This window comes from Dromaius novaehollandiae, chromosome 2, assembly GCF_036370855.1.
Source record: "Dromaius novaehollandiae isolate bDroNov1 chromosome 2, bDroNov1.hap1, whole genome shotgun sequence".
NCBI lineage: Eukaryota > Metazoa > Chordata > Aves > Casuariiformes > Dromaiidae > Dromaius > Dromaius novaehollandiae.
The window spans coordinates 111,362,561-111,377,924 of NC_088099.1; the positions used below are offsets into that span (position 1 = coordinate 111,362,561).

Here is a 15,364-nt window from a genome sequence, read left to right on the forward strand (position 1 = left end):
TTATTTATATGTCTTCTGAATTTGTGTATTTAAATTATTGCTGTACTATCATCATCAAAAAGGAAACCATACTCCCTAAAAAGAATATCTTCTTTGTAACCTAAGGATAAGTAAAACAGAACAACAAGGGAGAGTAAAGGCAGACCATTCTCAGATGTTCTTTCTCAGAGTTATAGCTTCTGTAGCTGTTGACTCTAGGAAATAAATAAATAAATAGAAGTGTATATATACATATATACATATATATACACATATATAATAACTTGGATCTACTACTGAATCATTGAGGCTAGGTCACATCCTGTCTTTAAGCAGCTTTTTCTGAAAATCTTCTGTGGGTTTTTTAGTTTATTTGTTTTCTGGCAAGTAATTTCTCCCTATTTCTGTGCTATGAGCCAGATACTCTACTGGTGTAGATTCACATTCTTCTTTTGACATCTCCATTGAGTGGCCCATTGAATCTAAAACAGTATATTTACAATAGAGTGCTGTAAATGTAGCTCTTTTCCTTGTTTGGCCAGCAGCAGAGTGTGACATCTCCCTTTGGGGAGTATTACCTTTGCACTGTTCAAATGTGTGTATAACTTACATGTTGATATTGATGTTCACAATAATGATGTTTGTCATCTGCTCTGTTGCAGAGATGATCTGCTCTTTCCCACTTGGCACTAAATAATCAGGCTTCACTCTCGCAGTTCCTAACTCTTCATTCTTTAATCAGAGAGTTTGGTGAACTTTCTTACTGATTTATGCGCATAGGCTCCTTTTCTACTCAAATGGTGCTGATTCCCACTTTCTCTTTTATTGAGAAATGCATGAGTTTGCCTGTTAAATCATTTAAGGCATATACTACATTTTAAAAATCCCAATGAAGATTCATCAACAGCATTTATTGCCCTTAAATTTCAGAGTATTTTCACATTTCCTTTTGCTCCCACACCATTTTGTGTTAATATATTGGTTATTATAAGATACAATATTGCCGGTGGTTAGAATAATGATCTCTAACATCTGTCATTGTAAATATCAACTGTTCCTTAATTTGGTGCCATATTTAAAAATAACTGTCTGTTTTCAGCAATCCACTTCAATATCAAAATATATTTTTTACTGTTGTATTTTACTAGGTAGTTTCTTTTGGTTTCTTTTTTGTACAGTTGATTATTAGTTTATAACAGATTGTTATTTATCTCACTCTGGAAAAAATTGGTGGAGCAAATAGTATTCCTTCTATCTGCTTGTATTATCAACTTTCTTTCAAGTTTTGTGAAATAAGAAACAAATAGAGTAGTCACACCATCTTACTACGTTGTCCTGAATGGGGCTTTGGATGCAATAGAATTTGGAAATAATCTGTTGTGCGTGTATTTACTCCCTGTTTCTTCAAGAAGTGCATCATAGCCAGTCCTTGTGCTCTTGGCAGAGCCCTTCACTTTTGCAGAGACCCGCAGAGTCCAAGTTAGCTTCATGTTTTTCCTTTTTGTAATTATTGATATACCCTTATTCTCAAACTCACATTAAAACTATTAGCTATTTAGATTTTGGTTTATCTCTCCACAGTCAGCTTCTTCAGTCTCCTGAAAGGCTTAGTTATTTAGGTCCATGTGCCTGCCATATTATCACCATTTGAAAAAACTGACCTTTCTATGGGATCTACCGTACTTCTTAGGAAGTGTTCTTGCCTTTCCTTGTCTTCAGGGAAATGTTGGAGAAACCTGAAAAAACGTAAGGCTCTCAATACTGATGGTTCAGAAAATAGTGGGACTTATCTTATCCTGTAATCACTTACTACAGAGTTTTATTACTACCTGGACTGTGCTTGACATTACCCAAGTGTTGAAGAGTGGCTCCTATACTTTTTTTTCTTTTCTTTTCTTTTCTTTTCTTTTTTTTTTTTTTTTCTGATCTGCTAAGTCACCAAGAAGAATATTCAAAATCTTATACAATGGTGTGTTCTTGTAAAATGTGCACCTTCTCAGACCCACAGGTACTGGACAATTCACAGATGATGAGTCCATTGCACTAGAAGTAGTCTGATCTGAACATAAGTTTTGTGAGCTTTCCTATTATTAGTGATTAAAAAAAATCCATTTTCTGGCATCATTTTGATTTTGCTTAAAATGAACAGATCAGATATTGAAGACTAATCAATATTTCAGTGAATATTAGATATAACCTTTTAAGCAGCAGAGCTTTTCATTTTTCACTGAAATATTTAGATTACATACTTTTTTGGATGAAGGAACTTACTGCCTTCTCTGTATGTACAGTGCCTAACACAATGAAACTGCTGTTCATTGGAGTCTCCTAGGTGTGATTGCACATAATATGAAAAACTGATATCATTAACCCAGTGGGGCAGCACATTCAAATGAATTTATTTCTTGAGCAGTGCCCCTAATTTTTCCAGACTTACATCAGGAGTACATATCTTTTGCTAGTAGCTTAAAGGAGTTATGAAATAAATCAAGCAGTAAAGACCCAGTGTTAAAGAGTGAATTGGTTTGTGTCAATGCATTGGCCTTAGAAGCAAAAAGGGCAGAAGGTCAAATATGAATGAAAATGAAATGTCATATCGGTAACCTCTAGAGAATGAATACTATTATTGTAATAGGAAATGTTAATTTTAAAAATTATAAATTATGTTTTGAATTATTCTACATTCCCTCATAAATTGCTGGATTGAGGATGACTCTAAAATTTTAGATTGAAATAAGTAGAGTATTAAGCTATAAAGGTAATACGCAAAATTAGTGTTATATGGCATAAAAAAAATACAAGATGAGAAACCCTTAGTATCTTGGTCAATGAATATTGGCATATCATTCTGTATATTTTGTTGCTGCTTTTGTTGCAGTTGGCCTTTTAAAAATAGCCTTGCTGGCATATAATACTTTACGTATTGACTGCAGCTGCTTAATGAGGTACATTTATTGTGAAAAATTAATGTGTGTTCTTTTTACCAGAGATCTTTTGACATTTATGGACAAGATCATATAACTTTCATTGGAAACATCATTACTAGACTACCAGCTGAATATATTTACTGTGTTAAAGAAGAAATATTTGGATTCTGTTAGTGTGCATCCAAGTACATTCAGGAAAGTTTTATGAGCCAGGGGAAAAAAACAATTTTTACTTCAATGAGTTGACATGATAAAAATTGCTTGTATTCCATACTGTGAAGAACTTAGTTTATTGTCTGTAACAAGCAGATTAAAGTTTATTAAATTAATCAAGAATATCATTATTATTATTTTTGATATGCAAAGTACATGCTTTAACCTCCAAGAAATTACAAAACTGAACCTTTTAATGTCTTAAGTTTTTCTTTTGAATGTCTTAACAGAAATGAGAGGGGAACATTCTCCTTTTTCATCTCTTATCCATATCGTGTGTGCATGTGTGTACTAAATCTTTTTTTTTTTTTTTTTTTTTTAATCTGCTCAGAGGACTGAAGAAAGCCAAATGAATAACTACTTATAAACATTTACAATTTTTTCACTTCAAATTCTAAACAACTTCATGTCAGAGACCAAGCATTAACCAATCTGATGAACAAAGAATCTGAAGCTCTGAAACATTGAAGTTCATATGTACTCGAGTTAACAATTTGTTGGATCCAAGTTGCAGAGTTGGTTGCTTTATTACAAGAGGTGGTCTTATAAACATGTTTAAAGTTAATTTAGTGGATCACAGAGGGACTAATTTGTCCAAAGACAATCAATAGGTCATTGATAAACAGTACGCTGATTAACTAATTGTCTTGATAGGCTCCTACGTAGTAGATTTTTTTTAACGAATATCATGCAAGGACCCCTGCAGAGATTATTCTGTCTGGGTCAGAGTGTATCTGGGGCATATTTGTAAGGCAGAATTTAAATTGCTATATATCATTTATTTTCTCTTTCTGTAACAGTTTAAACTATTGAGCTGTAAATCTTTAAACTGCTACTTTCTCCATAACATACAATCTAGACTGATGATAGCAAAGATCTGAAGCAATATCTGGATGTAAGAATTTACTTCACTGGGAAACTATGATTCAATAGAGATGGTAAAATGGAGATACCAGTGCTAGAAGAAACCGAGCTGGCAAGTCCCTACGATGTCATGTAGAACTATATAGCTATGGTTACCTTGTTTATTGAGTTGGCCTCGACATTCCTCTTTCTACTGGATTCAGTGATCTTTCATATTCCTATCAAGTACCCTGCATCACTACTATGTCTCCACAGCACACAAGGGGCCCTGCTTAGCAGCACACGTTTAGCTTGCACACACATACTGAGACACTGAGAATAGGATGGCAGATGAGATAAAGAGCTATACTTATCACTACTCTGAAGTCTGTTATTTTATTGCAAAGTAGATCAATTCTACCAAGATACACACAACCACATAAGCTCAGAAGTGTGCCTAAGCTAAAAAGCCCTGTTTTCTGGTGCACTATTGCCTGTTAGCGAAGCTATATGTATATCACTTCTGGATCTCAGTTTATAGACTTATTAACTCAGGCCTCCACTAGCTCAGGCATATTTGCATTGCCCTGCTTTATGGTGTAAATATTGCTTCCAAATCTGCATTTGGATACAGACATGGCATTCCTGTTGAAGGGAAAGCAATGCAATGTGAATCTTCAAGGGCAAGATTTAACCTTTACAGCTTATAAAATATTCACATGTAAGCAAAAAACACACAAAGAGTTTTGCCTAATGGGAAAATGCACAATTTTGGAGCTGCAATTTAGGTCTAATTCTGGTCTTTCATATCAGTCTTAAAACAATAGTAACACCAATAAATTACAGTACTATACTAATGAAAGCTGTCAGACTTTATCTTGAGTGAACAGTAAAAAGCATTTAAATTTTTTCTTGTGAAATAAAGATGAAACATTTTAATTAGTCTAATAGCAACAATAATATACGTGCTACACTGAAGTTCTGAAGGAACAATCAGATTCACAGCTGTGCTCATAATAAATTTTACCAGTGATTTTGAAAATACCAGGCAAATTGAGTAAATAGTATTAGATTTCGTTTGCACTTCAGGAGGCAAGGAATTTGATCAAGGTCAAAAAGAGAAAATAGAGCTTCAGGCTTTTGTACCAAACAACAGACTCAAGCACCTCTTTTGCATCCTTGCTGGATTTAGCTCCCTGAATCCCCAAGCCCTTTCAAAAGAGTAGAGTCTTCTAATGGCACTGACAGTTTCTTCTCATACCAGCTTACTTCCCTGCTTGAAGTCCCACAGCCTTGCTGTTTGCACGGAGGCAGGCTGAATTCCGAATGGGGTGGCCTGATGGCTGTATGAGTTGTTCTCCATCTGGCTGGTGGAGAGCTGGCCAGCACCCAAGGCGTGGCTGACCTTGCTTCTGGGCTACCTAATTCTTCATCTGAATGGGACCTTGCTGTGCTGCTCCTAGGTTGCTCTCCCCTTCTCCAGACTTCCAGAAAAACTGGTCCTCCGTCTGGCTAGCATCCAAGCTGATGCAGTCACAGTTTCTCCATCTGGTTTATTCTTGGAAAGATGAATTGGCTGTTCTTAATTTAGTAAAGTCAGTCTCTCCCGACCCTCTCACCCCAGCTTACTTACTGCATATATGGCGTATTTATTCTTGGCTAGATTTCTGCATAATGTGGAGAGGAGATCTAGCTGTTTTTTCTTGCCTCTTTTTTGTCTTTTGCTTCTTTTGTATTCTCCACTGGTGGCAGAAAGTTTCCTAAATACTCTCAAATTTTCATTCACAAGATCACTTCTCTGCCTTTACGCAACTTTCCTGTTTATTCTCTAACCCTTTGTTAAAAAAAAAAAAAAAGGTTTTGTCCCCCCAGAAAGAACAGTCTAAAATCTTTTATTCTATACTTTTACTGTATTTTCATTGTCCTTTTGACACATCAGCATCAACTACAGTCATATAGCAAGGGATCTTCCTCTCTCTCTTCTGGGTAAAGCCCTTTAACAGCACATATTCACAAAAAAGAACTCCACACAAACATCTTACATCCATGGCACCAAATAATAAAATTCATAAATAGCTGATGATGCCAAAAGGAAAAGCCTCTACAAATACTTTTATTTTATTATAAAATGTCTCAGTGCAACTAGGCTGTTTTTTTCCTTCTGATCGTATCAGGCCGGGTCTTGTTTGTTAGCTGACTGTGCCTCTGACTCATAGAGGTCAGTGCGTTTTGGGGCTGTTACATGAACATTCATGTCAAGATCTTCAGCTGGTCTAATTGACGTAGGTTACACAGCAGTCAATCAAGCTAGCTAAGTTTACATCTGCCCATCCTGCATGCAGGTCAAAATGCAGTGTTTTACAAGCAGCAGTAATTCACTACTATCTGATCTGTCTTTGACTTTTAAAGGTAGGATGAACTTATGTTGCATCAGCTATAAATCTGTGGTAGATACTGCCATGTTAACTCTTTTATAATAAATATGGCAACATATTTCCAGAAGCTATAAAATTTTATATTATTTATGAACACAGCCTGTAATTTTGGATTCTGATGCTTAATGCACCCAAAGTAGTTGCTTTAAAGTTTCCATCGATTTTAGTGTAAATTCAAACTAGTTTTAATTATAGAAGCCTGAAGACTATGGCATGAAATTAACGCAGTTAATATTAACATTTGTATACAGCTATTAAGTAAGAGTAACTCAGTGTGAATATTACAGTGACAAATACAGAAAAATAAATCACACTGTATTTTATAGAAGATAGACTGAATTTTTTCTTCTGAAGTAATTCATTTAGTCTTCTTTTTTTCTTTGGTGGAAAAATACTTTAAACCCAGTCTTTTTTTTTATTTATTCCACTAAAACAGTAATCTTTTTAATTGGTGTTAGGTAGCAATATACTGCAAGCAAACGTATACTCTCTGGATAAAAAAGAAAAGAAAAAGAAAAAAAGAAAAGAAAAGAAAAGAAAAAGAAGGGTTAGGATTAAGAGCAAAAAATAATTACTGTGTTGTTTTCATTCGTGTAATGACAACTAAATTAAATTATTACTTCATTAGCAATAACATTTGTGGGGCAAAAGAACCTACTAATTTTAAATAAGTAAAGAATGACATATAAAATAATCTCATGTTAATATTTTGGCAACTGGGGTTAAATTTTTGTCCTCAGAATGGAACTGTAAATTCTGTATTAACTTGCCTTTTTCAAGATATTTCCTATGAATCTCAATGGAAAAAAAAATGCAACAACAACAATTGCTCTCTCCTGTATGAGAGCAATAAATCAAAAGAGGTAAGAATTTCCAGAAAAAGAGAAGCCAGGTGGAGCATACAAAGCAAAGTTATTTATTTTCCTATTTGCAGAGTGAAAGACCTTTTCTCAGAGAGTAACAGAAAAAAGTCCGGACTTTTCATTTTAGAAAAGCACAGAGTAGGAAAAAATAAATGCCTTTCTATTTTCCCCTGTCCTGTGCCTGCATACCAAAAAACAGAGAGGAAGGGTCCATGCAGCTAGCTAGGGTCCATGCAGCTTAACTCTAGGACATTCTTCCTGAGCCATCTTCTTAGTATTCGTTGACATAAAGAAAGAGTATTGGCCTCCTGCTTTCTTCTTCCCCTGCAGCTCTGCTTGGCAGCAGGGATAAGAATTGGATCTTCTCCCCATTCAGCAGCTCATCTCAAATGCTTTCCATTTCACAATTGTCTTCCAAGTTGTCAGTTGGAGAACTATCATTTTGGCTGTGCTGGTGGGATGTGGAATGAAATGCTGCCATTTGGAAATTCTTCAGACAGGAAATCCTTCATTTTATTTCATTTCATTTTGTTTTGTTTTATTTAATTTCAGTTCATTTTTGGAATGGAAATGTCACAGTGTTTAATTAAAAGGAAAAAAAGAAACATTTTGACATTTCTGAAACCAAAATATTTCATTTAGTTTGTTGAGCTTACCCAACAAGGTTATTTTTGTGTCTCTGAATTTTGTGCATAAACGTGTATTCCAAATTAAGCTGACCTAGCCATATAAACCCTACACCAGTTCTTATACTAGAGACACGGTAATGGAGCAGAACACTGGGCAGATGAGTCATAACTTATAGCTTTGATCTTTATCCTAACATGCTTCATGAAATTGTGGTAAATATTTCTAATATTTCCTCTCCTTTCATTCTCCATTTTTTTCTAGATGTAAACGGGTATATTAATACTTACTTACATATCTGTCTCCCTACTGCAGAGATCAAATAGTCTTTTTAACATTTGTACCAGACTTCTTATACATGCAAAAAAAATGTATGAGGATTGCAGTGTTAAATAACTGTGAAGAAATATTTGTCTTGTTACTCTTCACCATATCTAATGATAATCCATGACTGAATTCTGACTCACAGTCTAATCCACATGCAGTAGTAGCTGCTAACCTCTGCAGGAGATGGATGAGAGACCATGAACCATTTATTTACAGATATCAGCTAAATTCATTCTCTTCTCATGGTGTGATCATCAATAGGAGACCTCAGGCTAAGGCAGAGTTGGGACCACAGCTCCATTTTTGTTCAGTCTAAACACTGTATAAAAATATGGGAACTCCATTCTTACAGGGAATCACCCTGCAGGTTTTCTTGCGAAAGTGGAAGGGGAAGGAGAAGGAGAATATTTCACCTTTCGAAAGGCATGATTATAGTTTGATATTCAGATTCTTTTAATAAAGAACGTTATGCACCATTTCCAGTGACTTTTCACATGTATTACTAAGTAGATAGTTATTCTAAGTAATTATGTTTTGTTGTGATTCATTGACTTCTTTTCTCCATATAGAAAAGAAAAAAAAAGAATTTCACAACACAGAAAGCACAGAATCATAAAGTGAAAAAAAGTATGCAAACACTCAAGCTGCCATTAAATATTAAAACAAATAAATAATAAACAAACAAACAAAGAGACTTTGAAACTGATTACAAATATTTCCTTGAGAAGGGGGTCTCACTAGTATTGTAAATTAAGTGCATTCATTTTTGTGTTTATATACAATGATTGCAGACTCATTTATAGTTTCTGTTTTCTATTCCAAAAACTGTGGTTTATAATGCATATTTATGAAAACTGAATTTTAGTTGCAGTGATATTACTAGAGAAAAAGTGAAAAAAAATTGTTCATCTAATGAAATGCTGATATTTGGCATAGTATATTTACCCTGTATAGCAACAGGATATTGTTCTGGAGTGTAAAAAAATGTGTTCAGTCTCAGTCTATGCACCTCCTGAAGCCCTGCTTCTCCTTTCTTTCTTGGTCACACCTGGCTCCCCTCAGAGTTGTGCCTTATTGAAGTGGAAATAGCTGACTCGCTCTGGGAAGCCTCACATCTGAATCCCCCCAAAAAGCCCATCAAGAAATGCAAAAGGTTCAGTTTCAATAATCCCAATAACCTAAACACCCCAGACCCACTATTCACCCCTTGGAGAAGATGAAAATATTATGAATGCTCTAATTGCTCTTGCTCATATGCCACTGCTGCTATTTACAGAAAGCCTTCTCCAAACCTGCCTTTTTACAGAGTTGTGCTGGCTGCTTACGTAGCCTGGAATAATTTTTCTTCCCAGTCTTTGCTTGATGCAAATCCTAAATGCCCACTCCAGATTGAACAGGCATAATTTGGGTATGGGTGATTTAGAGGAATCATTACCCTTGAAAACTTCAGCTTTGTCCCTCTCTCTGACTTTTTATCTACTTGTTTACCTATGGATGCATCTATTTATTTTGCATTATATAAATTCAGCTTACACTGGTATCAGATCAATATTTGAATAATCTTTTTTTTCCATTATATATTTGTAAAGGTTATAATTTATTACTTGAAAATTAGAAATACCATTTATAAAAAAGTATCAAAGAGTAAATCTTCTTTGTCATAATATACCATTAAATATCATAAGCTGCATATGAAACAAAAATATCATAAGCTGCAGGTTAAACAGAGACCAATTAAAGATATAAATAACACCCCCAATTTCAGTTCACAGAAACAATGCATTCCCATGAAAAACCTAGGACAGGACCCGTTAGCTAACTCTTCACATAAGATGCTGATTTATACAGGGCACTGCCGTAGAATTTGGTAGACATTTGACTAGTTTCACTGAACTTTTTCCAAAGTATGAAGCTTTGTTAGCTAAGTGTTTTCTTTTTTAAAAAATAATTACCTTTATTTTTAGATAAAACCACTGCCTCTTCTTCTCTGTAAACTAATATACATGCAATTTATTTGTTTTTCACCTTTTCCAGGAAACAAACATCCTCAAATAAAAAATAAAGTCTAGTTTTTCTTTGGATGTAAAATCTGTTTTCTATTCCCTCTGCCCTATGATAGAAATTCTCCCTCTGTTGCATAATACTGAAAGCCAGTCACTGAAATTCCTTTAAACATCTGCTTTGGGTATATGTAGCCCCTGGACATAGCAGAAGAATAATTAAACAGCAAATAAATGACACAACAGGGAAAGAAGGCCCCCCCCCCAACCTTTCCCCCCCCCCCCCCCAGACTTCTTTTGGTTTTCCAAGAGTTTTCAAAAAGAAAGAAAGAAAGAAAGGAAGAAAGAAAGAAAGAAAGAAAGAAAGAAAGAGGGAAAGCGAAAGCGAAAGCGAAAGCGAAAGTGAAAGCGAAAGGGAGAGGGAGAGGGAGAGGGAGAGGGAAAGGGAAAGGGAAAGGGAAAGGGAGGGGGAAAGGGAAAGGGAAGGGAAGGGAAGGGAAGGGAAGGGAAGGGAAGGGAAGGGAAGGGAAGGGAAGGGAAGGGAAGGGAAGGGAAGGGAAGGGAAGGGAAGGGAAGGGAAGGGAAGGGAAGGGAAGGGAAGGGAAGGGAAGGGAAGGGAAGGGAAGGGAAGGGAAGGGAAGACCTTGAGTCTTTTGACCTTGCCAGAGGATCTACTGGTATGTTGAATTCTCCCTATAATCAAAAACGATTCAAGAAAGAACCATTTAAGTTCCTATCTCCATCTTTACTTGTAGCCCTACTGAATGAGTCCTAAGAGAGTGAAATCTGAGATCAGTCCAAGTGATCTCTGTCTTTTAAGTAGGCAGACTCAAAGATGAGGATACATACTCATTCATCTGCCCAAATGAGAAATGACCCCCTTTTAATCCTTTAATTTTGAATTCTCTTTTATATGTGTACACACACACACACACACATATATATACATATATATATATACTGTGCCTTATTTTGTTTAAAAATGAACAATGCCTCAGGGTTTCTCATGTTACTTCATTTTGAGTTTGTGGGAATTGGAATAGATTGTCTTAAAAAAGATAATTAACTCTACCAAATGCCTGCTACTGTCTTCCTTCAAGTCATTATAGCAAGAATATGAACACATACACTACAAAACACAATTGCTTAATCTCATTATATTTGAACAGAAATTCAGCATTAAAAGATATGAATAGACATCATTTTACAATTGACAATGGGTAATCAAACCTCAAACTTGTAGAGACATTTTAATCCTACTTTTTTCACCATTTTTATTATCTTGCCTCCAAGCAATCAGCTAATTTAAGCTAATAAAAGATTTTGAATAGATAAAATTCCCATTTTTAATTGCATTAGAAATAATTAGAAAGAAAGAAAAAGGACAGTTTGATTGGAATTCTGAACTTTCTCTCACAACTGCCAATGTCTATATGACAGCTTATTTATTTATTTAGATAAAATAAAGCTCATCAGCTTTTCCAGACCTTCAGTGAGGTTTTGCTCAGGTGATGAGTAAAGCTTGTCATAAGTTTTTCAGGAACTGAGTTGCCCATTCATCTTGATTGCACAACTAATGCTGCTGTCAGCAAGCAACAGACCTCCCCTGTGGAGCAAGATGATGTTAAGCTTTTAACACGCCTTGGAGGGAAGCTGTGACAACAGTCAAGGTGACAGTGGCTGCTGAAAGCTACCGTATTGCTGAGATCCCTCTCTGCAGGAAATAACATGGTCTGTGAGATCAGTAAAGAGCTAACAGGGTAATTATTTCCTTCAATATGTGACAGTCCAAATTATTTTCTTTCAATGTTAATATCAAAAAGGGCTGCTGGTAATTAAAATGTGCCTAGAAAAAGAGAAGCAGAAACTGTTCATTACATGCAAACACCGTACTGGGTATACACTCCTTTTCTAATAATATCTTCCCAGTGCGCTTTTCTTTTTTCTATGAGCTTACATTTGGATTTAGCTGGTGTAATTTCCATCTACATTAGTATCCGAAGGGCCATTCTCCACATCAGCTATCCATAGATAGACCCTGAAAGGCACAAAGAAGACCATGTTTCTTATGTTCAAAGGATCTAACAAAAGGACCTACTCAATTTCATACCTGTATTGACAACAGACCAGATAATGTGTTCTCTCCTCAGTTAAGAAACATTTTGTCATAGTTTTGAGAAGCCACCTTCTTACCTGGCTTCTTCTTTTAAGGTACAGACTTTCTCTTATTGCTGCACACTATCTACCTCCTGTCAAAATTCCCTCTGTTCTGTTCACATGGCATATCCTGCATAAAGTGCATCCCGTGGCAAGACTCAGCATTCTCAGTAAACGAGCATAGCTTCTTTACCAACTGTCAACGATGGCGTTATCCCTTTCTTTTACCTATGTCTAGTTAATTCTGACCTAGGGAATGAAACATAACCTCTTTTGGATTTCTAGAAAGACAGTGAGAAGTACTATCAATAAAAAATCTGATTTCCAGGAGGTAAATGTCAATACATCACTGAATTCCTGTCATGCTTCTATTTCCACAGGTCTTAAGAGAGCCAACTCCTCTTCCGTTTCTTTTTTCTTTTTTTTTTTTATTTTATTTTGCATCCTCTAGAAGCTGTACTGCACCAGTACAGAGCTGAAGTCAGACTGTGAAAGAAAAGTAAGGTACTACTGTTTTTACTATATTTCAGCTTTTCCTAAATATTCCTGGTTGTTAAAAAGAGATGCTTGATAAAAAGTGCAGAAAATATGAAAATATGATCTTACATTATGGTGATTCCCTCACTCAAATCTAACATCAAGTTTTATAAGGAGAAAACATGGTGTTTCCTAGCACAGACCAAACGCTTAAATTTAAGAGCACTAAAAAGAAATCTGGAGTTTTGACACCTTGTTTTTGGTTTTAGCTTAAAAAAATAATAATACTAAAAATACAGTGCTATCATAGACCTTCATGATGTATAATTTTAATTTTCATGTTTTCTCTGATTACAAGAAAATATTAGCCAATCCATCTACTTGTTAAACTGTACTGTATATAAATTGTATAATTTTTATTTTATTGTAATAAACTGTATGTAAATTGATAAATTGCATGTTCGCTTCCAGCCTAATAAAGAAGTTAATAATTTATACAGCAGCAGTTAACAGGATAAAATCCTCAAAAGACTGAGAAATAACTCTGAATAACCTCAAAAAATCTAGCTACTCAGAGAAATGTTGTTGGGCTGCAAAACCGACTGGGGTACTGGTGTATTCTATGAACAAAATACTTCTGTAGAGGATATATTACTTTCTGATTGTGTCAAGATGGACAATTTTACTGTGTTACATTAAACCAATTCATTTCGAGTCTTAAGGACTGTGATATCATTTCTTAATTTTTCTGGAACAAGCTGATTTGCTCCTGACATGTAGACATAAATGCAGCAGTGATCCTGTGTTAGTCCTGTTAGCGCTTTATACCAGACCTCACATACGCATGAATCAGAACTCCTTCCTTTGTAGACTACGTTCTACACAGCTGTTGTTCTCTGACCTGACAACACTATCTAGTTTTTTACAATACTAGATATGCTGAAGAAGCACATATCCACACCTAGCATCTTTCGTATTCTGGTCATCAGATTCTGAATGTCTGAGTAAGGTCTGCAGAGGTAGTCAGAATTTATTTTCCTTCCTTTGCAGAAAAAAATATATGTTAAAAGCGCATGACAAAAGTACTGACAAGAAGTTCTCATTTTCCACCTAAGAACAGTTACTAAATTTTCTTTCACTGGAGGAGGAGAAAGAAAGGGGAACAGGTCACTTTTCCGAGGAATTCAAAATTTTCTATTTAAAGCAGGAAATTTCAGGAGGAAAAAACCAAATCTGCTGGTTGAAGGCATATTTATCCCTTAAGATAACAATTTCATAGTGGAAAAATCTAAACTGCTTTAGGAAATCATTTTTCTAGTTTAGCATTAACAGAATACTTAAGTAAAACAAATATGATGTTTGTTGGTTTAACATTTAAGACTTCCCATACATGAGGGTTGTGTTTGTTTGTTTGTTTGTTTGTTTGTTTGTTTGTTTGTTTTTGTTGCATTTAATATTTGTGTAGCCCTGAGAACTAAATTATCAGACCACAAATGTAAGCCATCTGTAAACATTACAGAATTGTTACTGTAATCTACAGTTCTTAAACATTCCCCAAAGAACCTTAATTTCTTTGTAATCAGTATTTGAATTACTAGTCAAAATTCCTAAATCCACTTAACATAAAACTTAATTTCTATGAAAAAAGTTATAACATGTTGCATGATTTTTTACACAAGATTTTGAGGGGAGTTTTCATTTCAATAACAACTCTAGTTAGACTTGTAGACAAAGATTAACTTTATTAGACAGTTGCAAGAAAAATAAAGCAATTTATTTCACAAGGCTGCCAAAATACCTGAAAAAGGACATAAAAAAATACCTTGCATTTTTTTTCCCCCGGTGTGAGGATTTTATGATTTTTGAAGAGAAATTATTCAGAAAAATAAGGCTGGAGTAAAAAAAGAAAAAGAAAGGACAAAGACAACTGTAGAAACTTTCTTCTTTTACTAACTTTTGTGAGTACTCTAAATTGATCACTTGTTTCCCTGACTAATCTTTAAACATAGGGCATGTCCCTTTCACTTGCAAAATACTCTCACACAAGATGAATTACCTTCTTACCACCTTGGTTACTTGCCAGGGAGTACTTTATTTTTCCACAAGGAAAAAGAAAATCAGCTTGTATTTTGCTTGCTAGAGCCTTCTGCATTTTAATTCTGAACTCTGAATGAACATCAGAGAGGCCTTATGATGTTTTGCACAAAAGTGCCTGTGTTCATAGTTTTACTCAGGGCACCCAAAATAGCATGCAGTAAGCAGCGTCATACTGTGAGTTTCCAAAACTAAAAGCAGAAGTGACTTACTCTGGCAGGAAGCTGTAACTCCTAAAGCTTTCGAAGGATCTGTGAAGTAAAGAAGAACTGCTTACTTCTTTTCATCAGATGTTTAATCTGAATTTTAAGCTAGCCATTTCTTTAAACCTTGAAGGCTCTGGAGTTACACAGGTAAGATCTTGATCTTTTTTTCTTCATTATCTTCACCAACCAAATTTAAAATATTTATCTGGTTGTCTC

General features: G+C 35.1%; 1 protein-coding gene across 5 annotated transcripts in view; it reads left to right on the forward strand.

The window, feature by feature from the left end:
- The window catches only part of LOC112990816 (cadherin-19), a 114,486-nt gene that overhangs the window by 32,380 nt on the left and 66,742 nt on the right, over positions 1–15,364 (forward strand). For 3 of the 5 annotated variants that reach the window (XM_026112809.2, XM_064507156.1, XM_064507157.1), the window contains exon 2: positions 12,752–12,875. The gene's annotated coding sequence lies outside the window, so the exon portion shown is untranslated. Of the gene's footprint in view, positions 1–12,751; positions 12,876–15,114; positions 15,296–15,364 lie in introns of those variants that run through there. The other 2 variants (XM_026112810.2, XM_026112811.2) reach the window with 2 other exon arrangements.